This window comes from Neofelis nebulosa, chromosome 3 (assembly GCF_028018385.1).
Source record: "Neofelis nebulosa isolate mNeoNeb1 chromosome 3, mNeoNeb1.pri, whole genome shotgun sequence".
NCBI lineage: Eukaryota > Metazoa > Chordata > Mammalia > Carnivora > Felidae > Neofelis > Neofelis nebulosa.
The window spans coordinates 164035873-164047075 of NC_080784.1; the positions used below are offsets into that span (position 1 = coordinate 164035873).

Sequence of the window (11203 nt, forward strand, 5' to 3'; positions counted from 1 at the left end):
ATCAGAAGTAGTTGAAGCCGGTGGGAGATGAAATGTAATTTCAGGTTATGCGTTTGATCTTTTAAAGAACATGGGGCGCCTGGGTGGCTTGGTCGGTTAAGCATCCGACTTCAGCTCAGGTCGTGATCTCGCACTCCGTGAGTTCGAGCCCCGCGTCAGGCTCTGTGCTGACAGCTCAGAGCCTGGAGCCTGTTTCGGATTCTGTGTCTCCCTCTCTCTCTGCCCCTCCCCTGTTCATGCTCTGTCTCTCTCTGTCTCAAAAATAAACGTTAAAAAAAAAATTAAAAAAAGAAAAAAAAAGAACATTATCGAATGCCCAGTGTGTGCGGCACCCCGTTCAGGCTCTGCGAACGGATGGGGGGAGCTCAAAAGTGATCCAGGGTATGATTCTTTCCCTCAAGGAGCTGCGTATCTAATAGTGGGGACATCCCGATTCCGAACAAGAGCAACGTGGGGCGAACGTTATTGAGCTGGGAGGGAAGACAGGCCAGGGGAAACATCACTTGGCAGCCGGACGCATCGGGGGACTTCAGAGAAAGGGACAGCTTTGAAGGATGCACATTCTGGTTTGGAGGTGATGGGGGCAGAGGGACAAAAGGACACCCTCTCAGGGGAGAGAGGAGCTGTAGAAAGTGCAAGCAGGAAACGAGACAGCAAATCCTTCAGCTACCCTTCCCGGAGAACGGAGTTTGTACAGTACGCGGCCAACGGCTTCCCCTGTGCTTCGCGGCCATCACCCCCTTGTCCCTGTTGCCCTTCGCTGCCGCCCTGCCTCTAGCTCACATGCAGGTCCAGGGTAAGAAGAAAAGTCCTCCCTTAATCCCGCATCTCCTTGGGGGTCTTTCTTTCCTATCCTAGTCCTTAAAGTCTGTCGGTGGTCTCCCCACTCTCACCCTCTGCTCATCTCCCTACAGTCCAGCGCTTCTGCTCGGTGCCCTGGCCTTTCCCTACCAGGCGCCCCACCTCCACCCCCAGAAAGAGGAAGCTCTTGCTTCCTCTCGCTGTGGGTCCTCAGCGGCCTCGGCACTGTCAACTCCAGGAACGCGAGACCTGTCTGGCGGGTGGCATCGTTGCTAACGTCCTTCATGAAAACCCTCCTCTCCGCCAGCTTCCGGACTCTTCTTTGCTGCCTCTTCTTGCCAGCTCTCAAGAGTGGTGTCTTAGTCCGTTTCGGCTGCTGTGACAAAAACGCCGTGGCCTGGGCGGCTTAAATAACAAACGTTTCTTTCTCATAGTCCTGGAGGCTGGGAAGTCCAAAGTGAAGGCTCTGGCAGATTCGGCGTCTGGTGAAGGCCTTCCTCCTGGTGCGGAGACGGCCGTCTTCCCACGGTGTCCTCACATGGCAGAGGTGGGGAGGGAGCTCTGTGGGGTCTCCTTCATAAGAGCACAGCTCTCCAGCCTTGTGACTCATCACCTCCCGAAGGCCCCCCCTCTTGGTACCATCACATTGGAGATTAGGATTTTAACATATGAGTTTGGGGGGGCAGGGGGGGGGGACACAAACCTTCAGTCCATACCACGTGGGGTTCTTTTCTCTCTGTTTTTAGCCCGAACATGGTGTCGGTCCATGGTCCCCGAGTGATTTCATTACTCCAGTGGATTCAACCACTACCCCCCTTTCACCTAAGTACACAGGAGCTCTACCAAATTGGGTAACTACTGAACCTGAACTTCCGGAACTCTCTTGGGGCACCAGGTACCTGAGTGCTGATAGTACCCCCCCCGCCCACAGCCATCTCCACGTGGGCGTCCCCACAGTACCCGGAACCCGGCATGCCCTGATGGCACAAATCAACTCTTCCCTCGTTCCCTACTCCAACCTTCTATTGCATTTCCCACCTTTGTTGATGGTACCGTCCTTCACCACGTGTACAAGTGGGCCATCTGGCCCCTTTACCCCACGTCCAGGTGGGTGTCTCGTCAGAGCTCTGTCCTGAAGCCCCGTGTCTCCTCCACACTCACTGCCACGCAGCTTCAGCGTCTCCTCCTTGGACCAGCCCGACAGTCTCCTAAGCGTTGCCTTTCCGGCTTCTTCAGATCCATGCTGGAGGAGTACCCCGCACAGACATCACCCACGTTCCATTACTCTTCTCCACCGGCGGGTGGGGGGAGGACAAAGACCAGGCCCCTTAGAAGGGCGTGCAAGGCCCTCTCTTTTTCTTGCCTTTACTCCTGCGTAGCCACAGTGGAGTTCTGGTTCCATCTGACTTCTTGCAGTTGCCTCTCAGACCTTTTGTGTGTCCTTTTTACGGTTGTCTCCACCGGACTGCTGTCCACCTGGAGAACTAATAGCCCCTGGAAAACGTAAGCGTTCCTGGGACCTCCGGGCAGAGTTGGTGCTCCCAGCCTGTGAGAGGTTTCTACAGGGTCCCCCTTGGTCTCATCCTTCGTTATATCGGCGGTTGGCACAGAGAGGACCTAGGAGACGGCAGAGGAGGAACGAAGAGTTAACGGTCTCAGGTCTCTTCCCTGATCCTCTAAGCCACCAGCCTCCCCGAAGAGTTCATTTTTTCATTCATTCCCAGATTCCTACTAAAGGGTGGTTTTCAAGACTCACTTTTTTTCCTCCTGCTAGATTCCTCCCTGGGGCTTGGCAAGAGGGAAATGAGTTTACTCCTGGTGTGAACAAGGAGGCTATTTAGGGCCTCTCTGGGCTCCGGATCTCTGCTGTGCTATGGCTCAAGGAGCTGGCTCTCCACCCCCTCCCCCTGCCCCCAACCCCGGCAGTAGAAAAGGAAACTTGGAGGCAAATTATTGACTTTGAAATGTCCTGTCTGTAGGTGATCCTGCCACCTTGCAAAGAGATCGCTATTGTTACACAACATCATTAGTGATAGCAGCCTTCCGGAGGATTAAAGTGTTATCGATCTTCCATTTTCAAGAACACTTTGGACTTGCAACATAAAATAGCAAATCTCCAACATTACAGAAACCAAATAAAAGATCAGCGCGATTAAATGAAAACCACCACCAATTAATCTCATCTAGGCTAAAAACTGCAAAATGGCTACTAACACTTATCATAATTACAATGACATTAAGGCGCCTTTCGGGGTTGTTTTTGTTTCTTTGTAAATGGGATTTAAGTAACGTACCCTCCGAAGATGATAAATCTAACTGCGTGACTACCAGGTGCAAGAATTCTATTTGTGTGGCATGAACAGGGCTGCTAATCCCTCACTCGTTCTTTTCCGTTTGGCAGCTAAACATTTCCTGGTGTGCCCCGTAATAACAGGCAGCTGTCCCGTCAACTCCGCCGAAAAATGAGATAACAAGGCAGGCAAATGATGTCTTTTATACCCCGAATATAACTTCCTGCAGTTTTCTTCTCAAACGCTTTAAGTAACAAGGATCTGGGCAATTTTCACACTGTTTCTTCTTCTAAAAAAGTTTGTCCAAATTCTCGGTGAATGTCATTTCCCTTTGGGCCATTTGGTGGAAAAAAGCAGCAGCCTGCTTCATTGCACCAGGACAGAAGGGCTGAATGGGGCCTGTGGATGGAAATCCCGCCTCAGAAGCCAGTGAGGTGATCAGAGCTGTAATAGTGTCTGGAGGGGTGGGTTGGCTCCCCAAGAAGACAACCACTGTGGACCTTTCTGTAGCGACGCTGGGCTAACTGGCCCTTTTAGAAGCAGTAGCAAGAGCAGCCTTGAAAAAGTTCCCCGAGGGCCTCCTCCTGGGTGAGAAAATTCCAGCTGGGCGGGTAGGATGGTCTCACTCCGGGGAGCCCCGGGTTGTCTACAAGGTGTGAGCTCTGATGCATCCCGGAGGTCATCTGTATCTCTCCCACACTTGACAAAAAAAGGAAGCTGAGGCTCTATGCCAGAGGGCAGAGATGGAACTTGACCCCCGGGCCTTCTGATGGCCAGCCTGGGCTGCTGGCTTTTCCTGAGATAAGGGAGTGTTTCTTGACATTCTTTACCATCCACACTGACCCAAGACCATAACGTATTGAATCCTTCTATTTAAATGCTATTAATAACGCAGAAGGCTAATGTTCGGAGAATGTAGATTTTAGAATATGGGTTTTCAGGGACGCACTCAATGATCATTCATTGATCCATTCATTCACCAATCACTCACTGGGGAGGGATGAGAGAGACAAGTAGGCTCTTGCCCAGCTTGCTGCCTGCGGTGGGGTTTCAGGAGGTGGCAACAGCCAGAGAAACACATTCTGAAAAATCCTGGACACGAACTGGGTGTTAAATGTGGGAGGGAAGAGCCAACAGTCTGAATGAATCCGTAAACTCCTCTTTACGGCCCAAGAGAAAAATACTTGCTTTGCGCCATCAGTTATTCCAGCTATAAAGAACTGGGTTTGCCCCTTGGAAGAAGGATCCCCCTCCTACGACAAGACAAAGTTAGATGCCGCTTTCCGGCCCTTTACTGGAAGTAGCCTTGAAACAGCCGCAGGGCAGGGACTGCTCCTGGGGCTGGGACTGCTCCTCGGGGCTGGGAACACCGCGCCCACTGTTTGCCTGTGAGGCCTGTGCAGACACCTGATGGGAGGCCCAGGCTGCTGAGCAGGGACTTTGTCTTGCAGGGCCCCAGGGGGGGTTCAGGCTGGGCCCCGGTTGTGAACCAACCCCTCTGCAGGGGAGGCGCCCTCTGGGGGAAAAGAGGAATTCCATAGATGACTGACTGGAGGAGTGTGCTGGTTTCCAGACGGTACTTTTTGCTCACCCCCCTACCTCTGAAAGTCTGTGGTCAAGGTGAGGTCTACGCAAGGGAGAACCTAGCGTGATTTGCTGACACGGCTGCCCCCCACCTTTCTTGGCGGAGAAAAGCGCCCTGTTATTCACTCAAGGGTTTTTCTCTCTAGCCTCCCCCTCTCCCCTAATTGGTTTCCCTTCCATTCCTATTCTTAGGAGGGAATTATATAACCAATATTTATTGAGCACTAATGTGTTCAACGGCGTTACAAGTGTTAACTCCCGGAATCCTACTAACAACATAATGAGGCATTTCTATTATTACCCTCATTTTACAGATGAGCCAACTGAGCCTCAGAGGGGTTGAGTGCCTTTTCCAAAGTTACACTGCTGGTAACCGGAAGGAATTGTGGTTCAAATGGAGGAAGTCTGGCTTCAAAATTTCTTCCCGTAACTCCTCTAGGAGTAGAGGATGGGATGATCCCGAATCTTCTAGAAATGTGATGTCCAATGCAATAGCCACCAGGTACACATAGCTATTTAAATTAGCAGCTCAATTAATTAAAATTAAATAAATCAAACATTTATTCCCTCAGTAGCACTGGTCACATTTCAAGAGCCCGACAGCCACTGCAGTGGCCACCATATTGGATGGCACAGATGGAGAACTTTCCATCACGGCCCAAAGGGCTAATGGACAGCACTGCCCCAGAAAATCCCAGGTTTTCCATAATTTTGTTCTGTTTAACAAAGGCCAAGGACAATAACAAAAACAAAGGTGATCTGTTAAATATGTGGTAACCGAAATGTAACTGTTGAAGATTTTTCATGTACTATTCATAGACTGAAAAAAATTTCTTCCTGGAAAGATGTTTCTAATTCAGTGACTGAAAAAAAAAAAATCAAAAACTGAAGTACGCAAAGTGGAATATGTTTTTGTTAACACACACACGCGCACACACACACACACACACACACTCATAAAGAGACACCTGGAAGGACACACCTCGCTCTGTGAAAGGTCGTTATACCTCCTGCGTGCCCAACCCCCAAACACCCCCCCTGCACTTTCCTTCCGTCTTTTCTCTTTTCCAAAACGAAGAAAACCCCAACCCCACCACCAAACACACACACACACACACACACACACACACACACACAGATTTTAACATTTGCTAAAAATATTTGCAAATCAATTAAAAAAGCAAAGAAAGGGGTGCCTGCGTGGCTCAGTCAGTAAAGCAAGCGGCAGACTCTTGATTTCGGCTCAGGTCATGATCTCCCGTTTCGTGGGATCGAGCCCCCTGTTGGGCTCTGTGCTGACAGCGTGCAGCCTGCTTGGGACTCTCTCTCTCTCTTTCTTTCTCCCTTTCTCTGTCTCTCTGCCCTTCCCCCGTGCATGCTCTCTCTCAAAATAAATAAATAAATGTTAAAGAAAGAAGAAAAGAAAGAAGGAAGGAAATCTGCCCTGCGGTGGAGTCCCTGCAGCCCGCGCCAGGTGGCTTCGGGACCAGGCGTAAGCGTGGCCACTCTCCCGGCTCTCCAGTTTCTTCAGGGCTGTGTCTGCGCTGCTGTCTCCCTGTGGACCAGCAGCCGGGGTCTCTGTCTCACGGCAAAAGCCGCAGGAGACTTCTCAGAAGGGCCCCCGGGAGGACGAGAATGCCTCAAACAAGCCGGCCCTCCGCAAACACACAGAGAGGCCGAGGCCTGAGAACAGGCGCCAGAGCCGGCCTGCCTGAGTTGACCTGGTCCCGACGACGACGGCTCCCTGGTGGCAGAGGAAGCTGTCCCCTCCCCTCTCCCCACCAGTGTGGGCAGACTGCCCAAGTGGTCAGCTGAGGGGAAGACCAAAGTGCCGGGCCCTTGCATACCCTTTCAGCATGCAGCACATTTGTGGTTTATGGCGTCTGTCGAGGGATTGAAAGGTCTGAGGTTCAAACTCTCAGCGTCTCAAGGGAAAAGAGAAGGGCTCTTACTAAGAAAACATTCGTAGCAGCTCGTCTCGAAGGACGCTTTCGTCAGGCCCTGACTCTTGACCTTTGTGTGAGAAAGCGTGTCACTGAGTAGGAAACTGGAAAGGCGTCTGATCCCCGTCCCTGGTTACGAATTCCTCCCTGGTCTCAGCCACACGAGCGGCTCGGCGGGGAGCTGCTGAGGCCCTTGCGGAGGCCCTGACGGAGGCCCAGCCAGCCCAGAGGGCCCGTGGCTCGGGAAGACTGCACCGAGAGGCCTTTCCTTCCAGGAAAGCCAAACTTTCAGCTAACATCTGAGCTGCTCAAATCCTCACAATACACTTAAAACCATCTTGGGACGTGAATTACCGGGTATCGTTGCTTAAAAGTAACCCCGGGACTCTTGTCTTGGGCTGTGTGCACTAGGGATTAAGAAGCACCTTCTCCAGGCGTCCGTATTAACAGCCATCTCCTGGTGTCGTTTGAATTTATTCTCACCAGTGTTACCAGGCTCTAATTCCAGTCAGGATGGTTCTGGAAAGGGTAGAAACAGTGCAGACTAAGGGCTAAAAAGGAAGATTTCCCTCTGTTGGTGACTGAAATAAACCCTCTACTATCTGCTAGAACAGGAGTAAGGACTTCCCTGTAAACCTCTGCCCACCCAACTCTGCCCCAGACCAAGCTTGCTGCTGAGGACTTCACGGAGACAAACTCTGCGTGAGCACTAATTAATGAAATTAGTAGTCACTTAGGAGGCCCTTTTGGTTTTACACTCATCAGGAATCTGTTCAAGGAGGAGAAATCCCCTAAAGCTAAAGTTGGAAAAAAATTCAGGTAGAATTACTACAGAACTTCTTTTTTGTCTTAGTTTCTGGAACGTCACATCCAATCCTAAATGGGCCACCAAATTCAAGGCTTGTCAATGAGAATTTTTGGCCATGTCTATGCAAAGGTTAAGGGGCAAAGATCTTGGGGGGCACCTGGGTGGCTCAGTCAGTTAGGTGTCCGACCCGTGACTTCACCTCATGTCACGACCTCACACTTCGTGGGTTTGAGCCCTGCATGGGACTCTGCGCTGACAGAACGGAGCCTGTTTGGGATTCTCTGTCTCTCTCTTTCCCTCCCCTGCAACATAATAATTCATTATAATTCTTAAAACTCATTTGCAAGAATGAATTCGTTATAATTCTTTGCAAGAATCACGCAGGAGGCCCCTGCAAGCATTTCCTAGTAACAGTGTTAGCATGAGGAAATGTTTGGTAGACCATGTACCAAGGACACCCCATGCTCATTATTGGAGGCAGTTACGTTTTAGAAAGTCCCCGTAAGCAATGCTTCGCAAATACCCAAGTATTTCTCCTGGGGAAATACAGAGCTAGTATCCTTTGAGCTTTGGGCACAGCGTCTTCATCTCTCAATCAACACGTAACCTTGTATCATGCGTTTTTTTTTCACTTAAGAGCACCTTCCTTAGTAGATAGTGTTGATTCGTTCACCTTGAACCCATGGCCGACAGCACTATAACTCATGCCTGAAGGAAGCTTATCTAGCACGCGTGTTTTCTCCCTAAGGCGCTTCCACTTAGGAACATTAGACGGCACGTCATCAGCGCCGTGTTTGGGGGCCATTAAACAGTGAAATCACCAACAAAAAGCACGCACGATGTGGAACTACATAGACCAGGAAAAGGACACTTGTTTCTGAGAGCTGAAGCAAGAAGGCAGAGGGTCGCCGTGTTCAACCTCCCCTGGGAACCTGTATGTTGAGGGGCTCGGGATTTTCTCCCCCCTGCGCACGTCCGGGAGTGACCGCACGATTCCTGCCACGTGCCGATTTGGGGGTTATGAGTGAATTTTAGTGGTTAGACAAACTCACAAATACAGCCCCTGTGAGTGATGAAGATTGACCGTATACCCTTCAGGGTAAGAGTTCATTAACCTCGTTCTTCCTCCACAGTATTCCCCTGATATTCTAAATTCATCATTGTTAGTTTGCCTGTAAAAAGGCAACAGCTTCTGGGAAGGGAGATGACTTGTGTTATCTCAGTCATTTGGATCTTATGAATTTGTTTGTCAGCTTCCTTGTTGGGAGGGACCTGAGAGCAGATTAGAAAGGGTCATGCTTGGGGCGCCTGGGTGGCTCAGTCGGTTAAGCGGCCGACTTCGGCTCAGGCCATGATCTCATGGTCCGTGAGTTCGAGCCCCGCGTCGGGCTCTGTGCTGACAGCTCAGAGCCTGGAGCCTGCTTCTGTTTCTGTGTCTCCCTCTCTCTCTGCCCCTCCCCCGTTTGCGCTCTGTCTCTCTCTGCCTTTCAAAAATGAATAAGTGTTAAAAAAAAAAAAATTAAAAAAAAAAAAAAGAAAGGGTCATGCTTAGGGAGTTGATATGGGCAGAGGGGGGTGGAAAAGAACCATAAGCAGGAGGATAGCAAACGATGAAAGCACATACCCATGTGACAGTGGGTCTTCACTCTCCCTGCCACACGGTGAGACCCTAGAAGCCTACCCTTGCATGGCTGGAGCACACCCCACCCAGCTCTCCTCCCACCCACACCCCTCCCCCCCGCTCGACAATCTGCCAGAATTCAACTGCACCTCGTCTTGTTCTCCTTCAGCGACAGCCATTCTCCCCAGATGCAGTTGATTGGCTCACTTACCAAAACACTGCCTGTCACTGGGGCTGGAAACATCTGTTCCAAGACGAGGTATGCTCTGTTGTGACCCCCGAGGTTTTCACTCATTCAAGGCAAACGGATGCCACGACCATTTCGGAGCTTGCACACCGTGCAGGGTGCCGAGTTGGCTGAACGTGAGCAAGCAAGGCGAGCGTGGATGAGGACTTCATCTTACCTCACAACGTGGACTCCGAATTCTCTGTCCTCACTGCTGAGGCCTGTCTGCCTTCCTCACCCCTGCTTGGACCACAGCTTTCTGAACCGTCAACTCCTCGGCCTCAGGCTAGACTTCTTGGCTCCCCTCCCTGACTGGTGACTGGCCTCTGCCCTCAGACTTCTCCCTCGTCCTGTCCTGATTTTCCAGTTTCCTGACCTTTTGCTTGGCTTGGTCCCTACTAGTCACGGGCTTTGTGTCCCCCAGCTCGTCTCCCCGGCAGCTTCCTAATGAAGCTAGATCCTGCTGGTGTCGCACCCTCCCGGCCATCAGTGTGGTGCTCCAGTGGTTCAGGTCCCTCTCCGGGGAGGGTCTGGATCCCAGGCCCCCCACAGAGCATTCTGCCAAATGGGTTGGACCAGGGAAGAGCCAAGACTTGGGAACTAGAAATAGCCTTGCTAGTTTCAGGTGTGTAGTTGGCTTCCTGTGAACTGCTGAGCGGGCCATCAGCATCCTGGGTGTTTCATATTCTTCTGGGCTGATGATACTCATGGAATGTTAGAGCCAGAAGGGACCCTGTATTCCCTCAGGTCAAATATTCAACCACCACCACCACCACCACAACCACAAAACTTGGGACGTGGGAGAGTAAAGGAACTCGCCCAGGGTATGCAGCTATTAAATAACAGGGATGGGACTAGAACCCAGGCCACTGATCCAAATTCATTGTCCTATGTGGCTTCTCTTATTCAGCTGAAGGGGGCACATGAGAAAAGGAAGATTCATCACGTGGCTTATAATGATCCAAATTCTGGGGCGCCTGGGTGGCTCACTCGGTTAAGTGTCTGACTTCGGCTCAGGTCATGATCTTGCGGTCCATGGGTTCAAGCCCCACATCGGGCTCTCTGCTGACAGCTCAGAGCCTGGAGCCTGCTTCTGGTTCTGTCTCCCTCGCTCTCTGCCCTTCGGCCGCTCGTGCTCTGTCTCTTTCCTTCAAAAATAAATAAACATTAAAAATAAAATAAAAATAAAATAAAAATTAATTAAAAAAATAATGATCCAAGTTCAAGTGCAGATAATGGAAATTACTTTAGCTGGTTTAAGAAGAAAGGGATTTCATAAGGGAATTGGGTGCTTATCGCATTTTGCTGGAAGGGCTAAAGGGGAGGCCAGAGACTGGCTTCTGGGAACGGCTCCAAGAAGAGTACTGTAGAAGTGGCCTGTGGAAGGAAATAACTTCTCTGCCTCGATCTGGAGATTCAAGAAGTTGCTGTCCCAGCCAGGGGGGCCAGGATCCCCTGCTTCCACTGCGATCTGGGGATTGGGAAGCCAGGCACCCAACTGTAGGCATCTGAACCACAAGGATCTGCAAAACACAGCCTTGCCTTCTGCCTCTCTCCATTTCAAAATCCAGTCACTGGCCATTGCAGCTGATGGATGAAAGCTAAGTCAAATCCAGAATCTTACATGTGAGGGAGACTGGGAACCGTGGACTTGGGCTTCTAGGAAGGAGGCTATACCACAAGGAAACTGGACCAGGCACTGAGTGAGCTAACCTCCGGAGCTCCCAACCCACCACATCTCCATTTCCTCATCTAGAAAATGGGAATCGCGGTTTTCCCTACTTCGTAGAGCTGTTATAAGCACTTACTAGGCTATAGTGTAAGTAGAACACGTATTCCCAGGACACGGTAAATCCTCAATAAGTAGTCCATGAACTTCATGCAGGTTTACAGTCTACTTATCATGAACTATTTTGAGTTCACTAAACT

General features: G+C 50.6%; 1 long non-coding RNA gene across 1 annotated transcript; it reads right to left on the reverse strand.

Moving 5' to 3' along the window:
* Positions 1–297: 297 nt before the first annotated feature.
* Positions 298–9518, reverse strand: LOC131507590 (uncharacterized). The gene is made up of 2 exons (XR_009259571.1): positions 9260–9518; positions 298–2418 (listed from the first exon to the last, which is right to left on the reverse strand). It is a non-coding gene; the product is annotated as an uncharacterized LOC131507590 (long non-coding RNA).
* Positions 9519–11203: the final 1685 nt, after the last annotated feature.